This window comes from Poecilia latipinna, unplaced genomic scaffold, assembly GCF_001443285.1.
Source record: "Poecilia latipinna isolate Pla-1442-1.1 unplaced genomic scaffold, P_latipinna-1.0 Scaffold879, whole genome shotgun sequence".
In the NCBI taxonomy this organism is placed as follows: domain Eukaryota; kingdom Metazoa; phylum Chordata; class Actinopteri; order Cyprinodontiformes; family Poeciliidae; genus Poecilia; species Poecilia latipinna.
The window spans coordinates 83,925-101,774 of NW_015113495.1; positions in this window are offsets into that span (position 1 = coordinate 83,925).

Sequence of the window (17,850 nt, forward strand, 5' to 3'; positions counted from 1 at the left end):
GTTTTATGTTAAAGATAAATTATAATTCATGCAAACACAAGATTTTGGATTCTGATATGTTTCTTAATCAAATGGCCTCTTACTGATGACACGCATTAAGAATGGAACGATCGCTCTTATTTTCCACCAGAGATCCTCTAGACAGGAAAGGTAGGATTTGAAAAAAAAAATAAAATAAAATAAAATGGGTTAAGAAGATATTTTTCTTCTTATCCACTAAAATAAATCTCCCAGTTATTAACCCCAGATTGTTATTGCAGTTGAAGACTTTGCTTCAAAACGAGTAACAAGCAAAGTTTAAGAGAGGACACAACAGATCAAGTGAATACATTTCCACAGAGAAAAGGCCCAGTTTGGCCATGTGGCACCACTCCAAGTCGAAATTTATAAATAAAAAGCTAAAGTAAAAAAATAAAAATAAAAATAAAAAGTACAGCTTTGTTTTTTCTTTTAATAAAAATATTCAGTGATGTATCTAGTAAAATGTTGTAATTAGAGACAATATTTTGTTTAATACTTAATTAATCTGAAAATGTTTTTTATGATGAAAACAAGGTATTTTCTAACATGAATATGACACAAAACAGTGGTAAAATGACTAAAAACAAAACTTGTAATATTATTCTCTGCTTTTCAATCAATGCCAGAGCTTCGCTTAGTTGAGACATCTATGAAAAATGTTCATATTTCCTTGAATTACTTGATAACGGCAGCAGTAACTGTTTTAGCCTAATTACATCTTCCTTTTGTGAGCTGAGAGCAGCAACAACCAGTAGCAGACATAAGCTACACTGAGGCAGAAATAAAAATAATAATAAAAAAAAAACACTCTGCTCATTTCTGACATCCGATTGCATTTATAAACCTGATGAAGTGTTAATCTGATGATGAAGGACCCACCAGGTCGGTGGGAAGTTTAGGATTTCCTGCTTTGTTAGCAGGAACAAAGCAGGGTCATTTGGGACAAGTTAATCTCACTGTTTACATTGTGATTGCTCTGGGAGTGGAAATGAAATGCTTCAGGAAATTTACTGTTGCTGTAAAAAAAAAATGTTGTGTACCACAGAGTTTGCATATAAAAAGACAGCAGGTAGGCTGTCTGGTCAGCCAACGATGCATTTCATCACCAAACTGAAACTGTAACTCAACAACAATTTGGCCTCTCGCGCTTTTCTAACTAGGCCAAGCAGACGACATTAAACCGCATCCCTGACTCACCGACATCCACATGGCACTCTTATCATGTACTGGTACGTTACTTTGGCAAACTAGTAGTAGAGACATAGTACACTTATTGGCACACATTGTATATATTTTTATTGCTTTAAAAGAGTCTTTCACTGACATAAAAAAATTTAAAAAAATCCATATATTCCACATGCAGATTTTTTTTTTTCACTGTATTATATTTGTAATGTATTCGATCAAAATGTCTAAAAGCCTTTTAGTATTAATCCATGTGCTTGTTTTTCACAGGTCCATATCACCTTCTAAAATGGGAAAGACAAGAAAACATTAGGTAAAGCAAAAATGAAATGCCTGTCTGCTGATACAATTTCTACAATAAAAGACACTAACTTAAACTTGATCACATCTAGAGCTATTGAAATTCAAAGGTTTAAAAGAACGAGAACTATAACATTCAGAACTGGATGAGAACCCAAGTTTGTCTTGCCAGTAGGACTCACAATCAGGAGGATGTGATTCTCTCTGCAGGTCAGACGGATGGATTGGATGTGTGCCAGCAAAAGCTTTTTCTGTGCTGCTGGTAAAAATGGCATTTAGAAATACAAGATACACTCACAGCTTGAGTCTAACTTTGGGCAGGCCTAAAATGTATGTTTGATGCTCGAGTAGAGTGGAGGTTTGTGTGATGCAGTTTTAATAAGCCTACAACGTAGACAGCACAGAGAAAAATAAACCAAGAGGATGGACATAAAGAAGGACAACTTGATTTCAAGTCAGATGACCCAAATACACACGTCTGGATGTAAAATTATTTCATTTTCCATTTATTATTGTCTGGAAAATTAAATGATTTAAATGCTTTTCACAAAACCTTATAAGGCACGCCAATAACTGAAGAACATTATGCCGCTTTTATAGGGGTCTGCCTTACAGCTTTTCACATCACCTCAGTGGCAACTAAAACTAAAGTTCATTAAAAGGTAGCGAATTTCATAATCACACCCCACACACTCAATACCCGTGTCTGTCAATTGTACATTTAAGCCTCTGCAGAATAGTTTTTAAATGGGGTTTTCCAGTAGTTTCCCATTGTCTACATGTTACACACACACGCAAGCTTATTAGCTCAAACATCTATTCAGAAACATATGTGCATTTCCCTCTGCTGTCACCTGAAAGGAAAAAGAACTGAACAATTTTACATCTGTACAAAGCCACCTTCCATTATTAAGTCTCTGCGATTCATCATGTGTTGCTCTGTCTGGAAAAAAAAAACAACTAAATACAAGAATTCAAAACACACTGAGAACTCTACAGTGTAATTAGGGCATATTATGCACTTAACTACAATTTGAATAATATAATGCAAATTCCTCTCCATCGGGATTTTTCACTTTTTTTAGTTCCAGCCACTGCAGACAGAAAGAGAAAAAATAAATAAATAAATAAAAAGAAAAATCCTAAGATCCCATCAGGAGCATCTGGATCTCCATTTTTGACTCAGCTGTGAGCCTGGTAGCATTTTGTGCACACCACAAGATGTGTCAAAGTAATCACAGTGGAACAGCTGCAACTGTTTTCCAGTTGCATAGCCGGTGCAAGAAACATACCCCATGACGCTGACCTCGACTGGCCTAACGACTTTAAAGCAATCTATTATTTCCAAAAAAGCTTATCTGCCCTACTGGTTATCGTAAGTGCTGTTTATTTATAAAAGAGACTTATATTAGCTGTCAGAGGGGCTTGATAAAATGCTCCCTCCAGTATCGGTTCTCCCACGGTCAGGGCAGAAGGCAGACAGTAATCGTCGTTCATAATTCAAAACCTCCTAAGTCCTAAATTGAATCTCTTAGATGCATTTCTCTTAATGTAATCCAGATTTATTGAATTATATCTCTGCTTTAGATTTATTATTTGCAGTAACTCCATAAATCTATCAAGCATTTTTTTTTTATTTTTTATTTTTATTTCATATAGTATCTCAAAGCGCAGAAGACTAAATGGACTGGCCATTAAAATTCAACAGCAAACTAACATGGGGCACATAACATACTGTACTACTTAGTACTCAACAAGTGACAAGTGAAAGTAAATTATGTTGCAGGGCTTGTGCAGAGCGGGTTCCTAGTAAGAAGGCTGTTTTAACTTCAGAGGGACTGGAAATTGGCTGCACACAACAGTGACTAGGAGGCTATGTTTTTCTTGAGCCGTGGAAAAATTGATTGCTATATAAACATATTTTAATGAGTCTGATGATCAGTGGAATTCAAAGCTAATTTGACTGCACTTCTCTTCAAAACGTCGCTTTGGGGGAATGTACAGCAAACAGGCCGGCACCAATGAATACATATTTGTCTCTGTGGAAACATTTACCCCCCCACACAGAGTTTTTTTTTTTTTTTTTTTTTTTTTCAGTGCTTAGTGTTTTCACCATCTGTCAATACAGTAGAGAGTCTGGCATTCTCAGAAGTGCTCATCAACAATCTACCAAAAAAAAAAAAAATAAAATAAAATAAAGAAATCTGTTGACTGATCTTTATGAACCATTTGGAAATGTTATCCATAGATGAGGGTTTAGGCCAAAATATAATTAAACTGTCTCTGCACGTCCCTCTCTACATCTATTAACTTGCAGATTTTTAGGGAAGTGGTTGCGCCTCCTTGGAATTTATGACGACTATTAGAGACACTGGCACGAGTTCAAAACCAAGACAGTGGGAAAGAGAAATATTTTTTGACGTGATTTTACTTCAGTAAAATGATTAAATTCAGCGTGAGCCAAAAATATTTCATTCTTATGGACGACAGGGTGCTTTATTTATTCAGGCTTTTAATAATAAGCCTTAAGTCTGGGAGAGAGATTGGGTCCTGTAGCACTTTCCTGGTTATATCACACACTGAAATTATGCTTTTTTAATATCTAGGAAGAGGAAGGATCAATATTTGGACTGATCAATATATTTAACTGTGATTACAACATAAACTTGGAAAGCATTGCTTCATATCAGCTTCGAGCTATTGCATTTCCATTTAGCTTTTAGAGCTGCAAGCATTCTCCAAAATCATTTTGTGCCTTTTTTTTTTTTACTTTTGTCTCAATATTCTTAGCCTCAGTCCATACTTACTTTAATTCTGTCAAAATGGGATTTGCTTAATGAACCAGTAGAGTAAAGGCAAAAAAAAAAAAAGTCTTTCAAAACCTTTCTATTTTAGGTGTGTTGCTGAACAAGGATAAAGACAATAACGCAATGTGACATTGTGTGCAGATGCTGACTATTGTTTTTAAATAATAAAAAACAGTGATGGAGTCGTTTTCACATATCCATAATTTTGTCCAAATAATACCAAAATTAGACAAATTATAATGATGCGAGATTTTTAACATTATCTTCTTAAATATATTAAAAAATATACTAACAAACTAATGACACAAATTATTTGAAATGTAATAACTAAATGAATCTGTTATGTAATGGAAGTGGGAAAGGATGAAAGGGAAAGAAGAGAAAAATATCAGATTAAGTTAATCTGAGCAAATCGAAAGTGTAAATGCTGATTTTATTTATTATAGCGAAAAAGCTGTCCAATCCAACTATGTGCGATGTTAAATAGTAATTGACTCCCATTTTAAATCATAAATTGACAGTAATAAACCAAATTTTTGGAGGCGTGAGATTTTGATTTAATACGAGACCCGTAGAATAAAGAAATGACTTAAATAAAACTGCTCTGATAACATGAAGTCGGCTAAAATATCCAAAAAAAAAAAAAAATCAATCCATGATGTCCAGATTCAAAAATTCACATCTATCTGTCTGGAAAGACTTGCAAGGTTTTTTCTCTAGCTTTAGGACGACAGTTAGAGGCATTATACACAAACGGAGAAAACATAAAAACAACAATGAACTGTCCCAGAAGTGGCTAGCTTACCAAAATTACTCCAAGAGCTCATCAATGGCCCATAGAGGAAGTGACAAAAGAACCATCTGAAGCACTTCAGACCTCCGTCGCCTCATTTCAGCTCGGTGTTCATAATCCATTAATAAGAAAAAGACTGAACAAAAATGGCATCCATGAGATCTAGGGCAAAATAAATGAAGCAAAAAGAAACACAGATATCTGTCTCACTTTTGCATGAGAACAACTTCTTGACCTTTAAAACTAAAACAAACAAAAAAAACATCTGTTGACTGATGAGACAAATAAGAGCAGCTTTTAGCGAGGTGTGGCTCTCCTCCCACACCTCGGGAGGAGACCCACAACCTGATGGGATGTGTCCATAACACCCTGGTTTAGTCCAGAAGGCATCCTAGACCAGATTCATAGTAGTAAGTTTGTGATGATTTAGGATAGTAATTTTCCCTAAATACATGAAATCATCTTTTAAAAACCGCTAAATCTGGAATTGGAGAATGGCGCCTCAATTGACAGCTCTTGAGATGGACATCTGGGAGTCCTTGGCAGCAATGGGCATTAGAAACTACTACCTCTTTAGGGCCTGTTTTGAGGCTTTTGTAGAAATGACCAGGGTCATCAGGTGCTGTAAAATTGTAGATGTGGGATGAGAGCCAGATCATGAAAGCTTAAAAAACCAGCTCTGAAGTCTTAGAATCAGTCCTGAAGCTCACCAGTAGCAAGTGAAAGGGTGTAAGGTTGGCTGTAATGTGGGAACTTTTCGCAGCTGGAGTTAAAAGCCTGGCAGCTGCATTTTGTATCCTCTGCTTCCTTTAGATGCTTTGCCTGCTTGAAGCGGAAAAAAGTGCAGCACAAAAATCAGGTTTAGAAGAAGAAAAAAGCTTACATGACCTTCTCTAAGTCTGCTTCAGATCACTTCTAACCTGATGTCTAATTGAAGGAGCCTGCATCAGCAGTTTTTATACATATGAACTTCAAAATATCACCTTAAAATACTACTCTCTTTTTAAAAAAATATTAAATAAGGACAAGATGACATTTTTAAGGTTGCTGGTGTCAGGGCCACAAGGAGTATTAAACATTGTTGGAGGCCAGAGTGTAGTTCTGGGTTGAATGTGCAATAGTAAAAGTCACTGTCAAAACTTTAGTTCCATTTCAGGCTTTTAAGCTAATTTTAACAAACTGATAGAGAAAGACTGTAGTGTTTCCACTCTCCTGCACATCTTGCAACTTGAATAGAAAGTGACGTGACCTTCAATCTTTTGAAGGTTGCGTCTTTAAAAGCAAAGTCTAGTAATAAACTGAAACACTTGCAGTGTATGTAGGCTAACTATGCTAGCAAAATAACCCGGATGAATAACATTAGCTGGTCACATATTGTTTGAATCAGACCAAAGTCTATTGTAATCCACAGAAAGTCTGTGGAAACCATTGGGGGGCCCCAGGAGAAAAAGTTTGGGAACCACTAACCTAAATAATGTTATTCAGTTTTGTTCAACGCTACGCATGTGCTCTGCCTGCATCGATAAAGACTCGCTCACCGCAGCATATCGGATGCTTGGATGTGGCTGCAACCATAGGAAACTCTAACCTATGTTCTAATTAAATCATCAAACGACTGTCTGACCTCTTGGTGGTTCTCACCTGTTCACACCTGGCGCTTATATCCAACTCATCCATTCCAATATCAGTGTAATGGATGAAAAATAAAAGCATGCAACATTTTCTGTGTGTCTGGGCTGAAAAGAAATGCAAAAGCTGAACCGAAAGCAGGACGATTAGAGTAGTCAGAGTCTGAATTGTTTTCTGAGAGACGTCTAAGAAACCTGTTTTAATCAGTTTGGGTAGAACAAGGTCAAGAACACAAGTGGATGTCTTCATCCTGTTAATTGCTGCACTGATTGCATCTTTTCTCATCTCCTTGCAATATGACTTTCTAGGTGGAGATTCATAGACAAAGGCATTTAAATGTTCCAACTGTATTAGCATCTCCTACGGTGACATTTTTTAATGTGACCAAACTAATCCCTTATGTTTGACTCCAGTGGTGTGCCTGTTTAACTTCAAAGCAAGGCATGGATTTACAAAATGTGTGCAGAGGACAGAACAGGATTAAGGCTAATTGTTGTTGTGTGAAATTACCTTTGAGGTGGTTAAAACATGGTTTCTGCGCCACGCAGGGAGCTTTATCTTCTGGTTCATCGGTTAAATCTATGAGTTCATCTCAAGGTTCAGAAGAGTGAATAAAATAAATTTAAAAAAAAAGTAAAAACCTTATTGTATCATTTGAAATGCAACTGTTCAAATTTTAAGGAGGTAGTTGTCATTGGGAAAATTAACCTCAAGATTCACAGTTTAAATATTTATAAGATTGCTATGTGATCAGAGTGTCTTTTGTCCTTAAACGTGTTATCAGAAGTTGATCCGCAGAAGCTTTTAGTGATTTGATGTGCTGATACCCCCACCTGTGTTCTGCAGCCTTGCTGAATAAGAAGCAAAATGCTTGCTCTCAGTTTTGTCCTGCTGGTAGTGAATCTTGTGAGGAATCACTTGCTGTCAATAAGTGCTACAATTTATGCATGAAATTGCACCTCAGACTCAGTCACAAATGTGAATAGCCACAGCTGGTCAGAGTGACACCGTCATTGAAATGACACCGTCTTTAGCTCTGAGAAATAGCTCTGTGAAATCACGAGAACATAAGCTGTTATCACTTTCAGTTCTGCCAGTCAAAAATTTAAAAAAAAAAAAAAAAAGGAGATGGCACAGGCAGAAAATAAGTATTTTATATGACGGGATCAGCCTGACAGACGACGCCCTGAGCACAAGGTTAGGCCTATAGTGCCTCCTTTGGTTTTGCTCTTGACCTGCTTATCATTCAGCAATGGGGTTAACCCTAAGAAAACGCGGGAGGGCCATTGTACCGCAATTCACGTCTTTGCATGATCTGAAGTCAATGCAGCGTCGCCGAGACTCACTCGACAAGAAATTGCGATTTTCACCTTCCCTTTTCTGAGCAGAGTAAACAGCCCAAACTCTGCAGCAGCCATTAAAAAATATTATGAAATCTTTTGAGATATTTTTTTTTTCCTTTTTCTCAAAAATTGCACTTCTATTTGTATCACACGATACCAATTACCGTGATTTATGTCATATAAAAAAATAATTAGCCTACAAACAAAAACCTATTTTCATCAACTCAAGCTCTCTTCAACAGTTGCACACAAACGAGAACCTATTTTTACGGGGGGGTTGTGCTTTCCCTTGCATAATGAAGTTTGCGGTGCTCAACCAAAAGAAGAGTGATGTACAAATTCGCATCGATGACACGCAGCACCAAGCTGTGACGCTGTCTTACACTGACATATGTCCGAGCTATCGGCTCTGTAACCTCCTCCCTGCAGAGGCCTGGCCACCCTGCTGGCTTTGTCCTTGCATGGGTCACATTGAACAGCGAGACGACATCTCAGGCGCTGCTTGAAAGGATCTTGTGACGGGGGCTCAAGTGTCATGAAACACACTGAGGCAGAATCTATAACCTTGATGACAAACAAGGCAACCAGGGGAAAAAACAAGAAACAAATGCAAAAACTGATCTCAGACACTTTATATATATAAAAAAAAACTGCCCTGGCAATGCGTTAGTTGCATTTTAATTCAACAGGTTTTTTGGGGGGTGAGGGGGTTTTCACATTGGTGTCTTTGAACCTTGTTTTATTTATTTATTTATTTTTTTTTGGGTAACACTTTGAAGGGCTGTGCATAAGACTGACATGGCACTGTCAAAAATATGACATAACATCTGTCATGAACATAAAGAAGTCTTTATGAATGTTTGTGACTGTTGTCATGCAGTGTCATTCTGTAAATAATGACACTTTTAATGCAAAGTTGCTCTAAAAGTTGCATTGAAAGTCCATTAAAAATGCCAACTTTGTATTAAATGATCATAATTTACAAAATCATGTTTTTCTCCCATGAAGAAAACAATAAACTGAGCTTAATATCCAACAAGAAACCAAGGCATATCATGTTGATACTAGAAACGATTAAATATTAAACTTGTGCACCTGTTAAATTACAATATAGACACAGCTTTCAACCTGACTCCCTATAATGTTGTCATTGAATAAGTAGAATTTCAATAATAGGAGAATAACCCCACTTTTCTGAAATTACCTCAATGTTTTTGTTAAGCTCTAACAGTCCAGTTATCTAGGATGGTTTGTGCAATAACAAAAAGGAGCATGTATGTTTCCTGCCATTTCCAGGATCTTTGAGCAGACAGGGGGTTGTTGAGCAGCTAGTCTAAAGCTCTGTTTTCATGTCAGAAGTACTCTCATGACATGTTCCACTTATTTGCTGCAGAAGAAACTTACAGAAGAAGTTGTTCTTCTGCTTAACAAACCAAGAGCTTTCCTTTAAAGCTCATTATTTGTCTAGCGTCATATCAGTGTGCTGTGTCTGACTTTTGCTGTTGATCAGAACAACAGCAAAAGTTGTGAGTATATATATTTTTTTCTTTCAATTCTGTGTTTGTTTTTGTCAATTTGGAGCTCCATAAGCAAGACTAAATATCAAAAGAAATATCTAGTACTGACTGAGTTTTCTGCATACAGGAAAACAGACAACTGAGACGAACGACAGGCAGTCAAGCTGTTTTTACAAATGTATCAACCCAGGTAATGTTCCAACAATAACTGTGACGGAGAGCAAGAATGAAAGCAAGTAAAACCATGACATTCAAACAACTAAGAGGAGTTTTAAGTTTCTAGATAAATGACGTTGGATTGGTGGACCTTGTTTCCTCCCACTGTGAGATGTCAAAATGTCTTCTGCTGGAGAAAAAGCTGTGGCTGAAAACTTGAGCTGCAGATTCAGTTAGGAGTACAGCTGTGCCTATACTTTTATTATTTTAAGGTCATTTTGAGTCAATATTTATGAAAAAAAAAATTACGTTCAGTCTTTTTTTCTTTTTTCTTTTTTTTTGGTGATGAGAGAACATTTTGACCTTTGCTTGGAAATTTGAACCGAGTGTCTGGTACAAAGACGGCAGACACAGAGTCCAAATAGTCTGAAGTCCACTGTGACGTTTCCACAGTCAGTGATCATTTGAGGAGTCACGTCATCTACTGGGGAAATCTGTAGAGCGCTTCAAACTTCCTCTTCCCAGCTATGTTTGGCACCTGCCCGCTCTCACAAAAGTACCAAATGTCGGGTTTAATGACAATATTACGTTTGTGCTTTCTTCATCGCCTGACTTGAACCCTGAAGAGAATCTGTGGAGTTTTAAGAAGAAGATGAGAAACACCAGACCCGACGATGTGATGCTGGAGCCAGCAATTAAAACAACCTGGCTTCCATGCACATTGTCTCTCTTCCGTGCCGTATTTATAATTTAATTCACGTAAAAGACCCAAGAAGATCATAGTGCATAGTGCATAGTGTACAACATATGGACAAACTATTAATTTGGCTGTAGCGTTTCATTAGCTATAATCACTAACCATTAAAATCAGCCATATAAATGTTTGTATCATGTTGCTTCACCTCTTGAACTGCTTTCCTGATCTTGGTGATATTCCGATTCATTGAGATGCACCTGTGATATTTTGTGCAGCAATTTAGTCACAAAGAATGAAATATTTAACAACTCAGACTGGTAGCCCGAGGAAACATCAAAAATATAGTTTGCTTCATTAACTCCATACACTGAGATGAATACTTTATGTGCAAGCTGAGAGCTGTGGTTAGTAATCCTACAAATAGTTGACCTGAAAGCTGCTCACTGTACAAGGATATTGATATATTTCTAAAAAAAAAAAAAAAGAAAAAGAAAAAACAGCTGATGAATTCTTTTTCTTTTTTATTTTTTTGCTGTTCACAGAAGATTATCCACCAGGCCAAACGGGCTGAAGAGCAGGTCTGTCTCATATAAACAGGATTAGATGATGAACATGAGTGCCGTTGTTTCAGAAAACCCACCCAGCCATGCTACAAGCTACAGTGTTTGTATCGATTAGAAAAAAAAAAGGAGTATGTCAGCGAGCGGCCCTGAGGAGGAGGTTACCCCTGCAGCATCCTCCACAGTTCGGCGACGAAAATCACTGTGGATGGGCAGCTTCACTCAGCTGCAGTCAAGCCTGCCTCTGCAAACCAAACCACTCACACCGGCTTTAAAAAAAAAAAAACAAAAAAAAAAACAAAGGTGGAATTAAGTGTTGCAAGTAAAAAGCAAAAGCTTTTGTACTTATCAAAGAAAGTTTCATTGTTTTACCTTAACGTCTTCAAGGCCCCTGATGTCCGGGCGCCGACTGAATTTTAAGCAGCTCGGATAAATGAGAAATCATCAATGCGGCGAGTGAACAAGAGCTGTGTGAACTATTTAAAAGAGCAAACATTTGTCACTCCTGATTGCTTTGTGATTCTGGAATTTGATTCTCTTGCTTCATTTTTCAATTCTTTCCGCTAAAATATGTTCAGTTTTTAATGGTCTTAATTTGGATGCTCCTGGCCTTTTGTGTTGCTTTTGGGTTGTTGTGATCAGTTCTTTTGTACTTTTCTCCTTTCTAGTTTTTTTTTTTTTTTTTAGTTTGGGGGAACATTATTATGTATGAGTTTAATTTGTTGGCCCATTTAAGAGAATCACTCGTGGGCTTCCTGAAAGGCCCGTTCCTCCCGGGGTGAAAATGACTGCTTAACTTTGTGATTTAATCATAGTTCATAAAATTAAATCACATTTGGACTTTTATAAAAGTAATTCTCTGAACATATTTTGGGGAAAAGAATCCCCACAGAAATGTTAATAAATATTCCAATTATGGAAAGCCGGGCCGCTGAAACACCTGTGTGGGTGTTTAAGAGCCCGCTTATTATTTATTCATGTCTCTTTTCATCCTTTTAAACTTCTCACCCATCAGAATTACTTTTCAGTTCTAAGTGTGTGTCATTAGAGTTGCAATTTAAAAGCACATTTCCAATTTGAAGTGCAAATGAGCTTTAAACATGCCTTACAAATATCCCTTTTAAGAGGAAAATGACTGCACATGTTCAAGCTTGGATACTATTTCGAGACCATAATTGAATCTCTGAGGCTGAATTAAAACACACGATAACAGCAAAGGGGTTCTGCATTACATTTTTTGCCGGAACGGTGGCGAAATGAGCAGCCAAGTGAATCATTTTATAGTTTTACATGTGTGAACTTATTGTGTTCTGCTGAGGCAACAACATGCAAACTACAGGTATTGGGAGACCGAAGCTGCCGCATTAGAAACGTAGGCCCCGACTGAGCGGTTTGTGAGTTTTATGACGTGTGGCCATCTTTGCGTCTTCCTCACGGTCTCTGGTGATCAATGGGGTTTAAACCAAGCTGCCAATATGTGCATCGTTAGCATCCCATGATCACACTGCAGTTAAAAGGTCATTAGGCAGGAAATAAAGAGACAAGAGCAGACTGACCGTCTTTAACCCCAACAATGACAAACGACGGATGCGATCAGAGCATTAAACTGGACGTCATCGCCTGGTATCGCTCAGCAGAAACGGCCGGAAAGTGGCCTTTTCTTCCTCCAGTAACTTCTGCCGGGCTTCATCCCGTCCTCTTTTTCGCTGATGAACAGAAATCCAGTGCAAACTAATGCATCTGAACATAAAACTCATCTACCCCAACATTTCAACCAGATACGGGTGGGATTCCTAAGCAGAACTATTATGGGACTGGAGATGTGTTGGGAATATTTTTTGATCAAATCAGGTAAAATGTTTTATTTTTTTCAGTTTTTCTTTGCATTGATCTGTTTCCTTGGTGTGTTGTGTAATAGGGCCCGGCTATGTTACGCCTTTTTACCATCAGGATTGCTCAGGAAGAGGAACCATTATCGTTCATTTAGGGTTCTGTATGATTTTTATTTCTTTCCATAGCAAGTTTGCGTGGCTCAGGGTTTTTGTGTTCAGCCGTGTCTCTTATCTGGATAAACTACATTCTCTCTCTTTGTCTTTCTTCCCAGTGCATTCCTGCATCTCTTTCCTGTGCTCTCGGCCTTCAGTCAGTTTGCAGCAAATGGATTCTTACTACCTGCTTGCTGAGAAGAAGAGATTAAACTCTCTGGGCTTCCTAGATAGATTTATTATCAGTTGGCATTAAATATTCAACCGAAACTGCGACGTGCTTATAGAATATACTTATTGTGAATCGTTGCCATTTATATAAACTGAGGAGACTTGAACTGAAAGTTTGTTAGACTGATGCGATGGGATGTTCGATGCCAGGGATGGTGAGCATGGTCTGAATGTTTAATGTATGGAGAGAGAAGGATCTCTGCTAATTTCCCTCTTGTCTATTCTTTTATCAGCTGGTTGCTACTACCCGTTCTCGGTTGCTAAGGTTCCTCCATTATTCATGTGGGCAAAAGCACCGAGACACATGTGTAGTTTTGCACATTTATTTGTTAACCATGACTTTTGCTGTTTTGCACCTCTGGTGGATCACCGGCAGCACCTCTGGGATCTCCTCAGCGTGGGCTCTTTCTCTCCGAGTCGGAACCAATCGGTTTTCATAGTTAACGTTTCCTGCTGGACGGCGAATTTGAATATTTTACTAGGGATTTTTTTTTTTTTTAACAAATGGTAAGGTTCTAAGAGAATACATTTGCATCTTATTCCATCATTAGCTGGAGGAGTAGAGATATTTTCATTTGGTTACTTTAGAGCAGTTGGTATTCCCGATGCCTCGCAGCAGGATTTCAGGTTCAACTCATTGGATTCAGCTGTGCCTGCTTAGATTTTCTCTGAGCTTTCCGGTTTCATCCCCCTGTTCAAATATTTAAATTTGGGTCACCTGAGTCAAATTCTCAGAGCTTCCTTATCCCACTGCAAATTTCTTTTTCTTTTTTTTTCTTTGTCAGCATCAATAAAAATGATACCAACCTGCTGAATTGTCAGGAAGGTGGCGACGACCCCTTTTAGTCACATTTATGAACAATAAGAAGTGGTCATACCGATCTGAGCTGAAAATGTCTGAATCTTTAAGCTGATATCACAAACATAAATCTTTAGGGCCGACCGTTAGCAACGAGCCAATTTACTGGTCACTTCCAGGAGCGGGAAACGTAGGTTGAAACTGGACTTTAGTAAAAACTTCCCCCACACTTTGAGGATCGGGCCACCGGCAGCCCTGACATACATGAATGAAAAGTGTGATAAATCCTTCAGGCAGCAGGTATCCCTAAAAAAAACCAGAGTCAGTTATCTTTTATCCTCTTTCTCCTCTTCATTTTCATACATCATATTTCAAATTATAGGGTTGTATCATGTGCAAAAATCAAATTTCTTTGGAGTTGCAAAGGAACTGGTTGCACAGAAAATCTATTACATATATTTCACACATTTTATTTTTCATAATGCCTTTCATAGGATTGCGCTGCGGTGTCATGTATTGTTGCCTCCAAATCTATGAGATGCACAGAGAAATCAGTTGTTAGCTGGCATGCTCAACCTTGACTGGTCCAAAACTAAAATATCAGTGAATGAACCACATTCAACCAGGTTGAGTGAACCACAGCACTCCAAAAAGAAGCACAGAGATGCAAGAAGGTATTCAAAAGGTCTGTGCAATTTCCACAAAGTCTCTGCAGGTCACTGAGGCTTCACAGAGCGCTAAAGAGAGCACAACTCAGTAAATAACAGGAAGGCCGAGTGGAGTACAGGGAAAATTGCTCCGTTTCATCCTTCTGAGTCATAAAACATGTTGGATCTGAAAGTGTCTCCAACTTTTTGGATATCTCCGAGTTAAGGATCTGCAGAAAACACACGGCAGGTGTTCCAGTAATGCGAATTGTGGTTATTGCTAAAACATGATGTATTAAAAAAAAAAAAAAAAGTTAACTAATGACTTTGTCTTTACAATATAATTTGAGTGATATTTTTTTTTTTTTTTTAATGTTCTAAAATTGTGTTTCTTAAAGCGACATCAAAATAGGCCAAAATCAGTGACTTCCTCTTTGGTGCGAGTGAGGATGTGCATGGTTTTCTCTGATTGGCCCTCTCCGGGGGGGCGCCATGCTTTTCACTCGCTGATAGGTTTCAGGCCCTCGGCAATCCTGAAAACAGCCGAACGGTGACAAAAGAGAAGTTGCGCCATTTTCCTTAAAGCACAAGATCATCATCAAAAGCAAGAAAATGACGAACACTACAAATACATACATTAGATGTGTTACTAAGAGGAGTGTCCTTGAATTATACTGGATGATCCATTAACCCATTTATGAAAGAAACTCAATGTCTCTCATTCTCCTCATTTTGTCGCATTATCCCAATTCTGGAGTTCTGACAAAAAAATCTGCTAATGCTCTGCATAATGGACACCAAGCTCTTGTTCGGGAGATAACAGCCAGAAATGTTGGAGAGGAAAAAAAAAAGAAAAGGAAGGAAGAAAAAAAAAACACATCTGTTCCTGCACGCTCCTCTCTGCGCCTAAATAAGATGTCGGAATACATTAAATAAACATCCTTTTTTGTAGTTAGTCATTTTGAATAGAACATTCTGAAGAAAGCTCTTTATTGCGTTCTATGAAATACGTCTGCAGAATTTGAATTTCAAATTATCCTTTTGATGATGAGGGAGGGGGGGAGTCGGGGGAAATCCTCTTATGTTTGAAAGAGGTGGATGTGCCCCAGTGGGGATAGTGTGGTGCAACAGAGCAATTTCCTGCGGTCAGACAGCAAAATAGGTACACCAAATAAACTCAGAGAGAAGATAATAATTAGAGAGTTCAAGGGGATTAAGTTACAATGCAGGGCAATTGAACTGATGAATGCTGCAGATTAGCAATGTCGTAGTCGCGGGCTGACTCCTCTGTGTCAATGTGCTCCAGTCTGATAGAGACTGGCTCCAGATGCCTCAAAAGGAAAACCAGATTAAAGCTAAGTTGGAAATATTTTTACATCTGACAACACGGGGGCCCATCTTTTTTCTTGTCTGACATGAGAAAAGAGCATGCAGAGAAGAGGAGACATTTTCAATGTACTCCTCTCTCATGTTTTCTGTGCTTGCATGGTGGGCAAAAGCTCAAAGTTACGGCTGGGAAGAAAAAAAAAAGTTTGTGAAGTGTATATTTTACTCCTGGTTCTATCTGAGTCTTTCCTTACAATTTTTTATCCCACTGCAGGGCTCTCGGCACTGTCAGGTTAAAAAGATAAAGAAACTCAATTTCTGGGTGTAGAGCTGCCATATCTAAATTAAAGCTTGTACTTTTAAAGTTAAAAGAAAAAGAAAAAGTCTAAAGTGAAAATTAAACAAGTTTCCACAATGCAAGATACAATGGGCACTTAGTAAGATGTTCAATTCACTTTTTTTTTTTTTTTTTTTCCCCCGCTTTGAAAAAAAGACCAACTCTGACCTGAAATGTTCAAGGAAAGATTTTAGAAGCCGTGGAGAAACAAAGAGCGAGATGGAACATAATAATCAGTAGCACAAATGTCACCATCACCGAGGAGCGAGCATTTTAACACGCAGACATAATATCCCTGGCTCTTTCTGTTGTGGGACAAAGGCAGACAGGGACGGCTATGATATCCAAGTATCATCATCACAGAAACAGTCGTAGAACAAAACAGTGTCTGCAGGGGATGTGACCCCCCGTACATCCCTCCCCTGAGAGGTTCCCGCAGCCCGCCTGCCTCCCAGAGCGCGGCAGTCTGTAGGCATGGCTGAGCTTTGCCTGTCCTGCGGGGATACGAGGACCCTCCTGCTGTTGCACAAATAACTCATCCACCGGAGAGTCTCTGCTCTGTGAAGCAGCAATCAGCCAGCAGCCCTTTTAAAGTCGGGCCCACACAGACGGTGATTCTGTTATGTAAAAAGGGAGGAAATACCGACGCTATCTGAGGCGCTTTGTTCTCCCCGTTTGACGTGAATCGCCTGTTTGAAGTGAGGGCTTAATGTCGACACGTGTGGCAGCTGTTCGGAGTGAGGAGTGTTGCGAAGCGCTATCTGGCGCAGATCAGCAAAGTAAACCGCAGTGGAGTTTCCACACTCGCGATTCGATTCTCCGAGGGTTTCAGTGAAGATAACGCTTGTGATGATAAGCCTTTGCATTGTGTTCTCTGTGTTGGTGTATGTTTGGTGTGTTTTGCAGGAGGTGGGGGAGTTAAGGCGGCGTGTGTGGTGTGTGGAGGGATTGCGCCCCTTGCCTAGTGAGTATGTAATGCTGTTGTAAAGGCCACAGACACCTCTACAGAGCAGAGGGAGGATAAAGGCCAACGCTTCGCGTCCGCAATTTCTAAGCAGATTATCACCTCTGTGTGTTGAACTCCTGTGCGTTCGCTGAGCTGGCACCAAAATGCAGCCACAGATTGAAAGTAATGTCATCCTGTGAAATCCACAATGAGGTTCAAATGTCACGGTCAACATTTAATGGTAACTTCCTCTGTTGGATCCTGTGAGGGCTCTTCGTCACGTTAAACCTACGGCTCGGACTTCACTTTAGCGTGTTGAACTGACCGCCTTGATCGTATTGATTGGCCATAAATTCAAAAAGCAGCTTCCACCAATTCCCTTCATCCATTAGTTAAGACCTTGCTGCAGACATGGAAAGACGATCATTGCATCTTCTGCAAGAACAAATCGTCTTTGCCACGTTGGATTATGGTTTGTTAATCAATAACATTTTGCATGTTTATGGGAAGGACAGATTAGAACATAATACTGAGAGGGATGGGTTTTTCTTGTAAATGATCAGATTCCAAG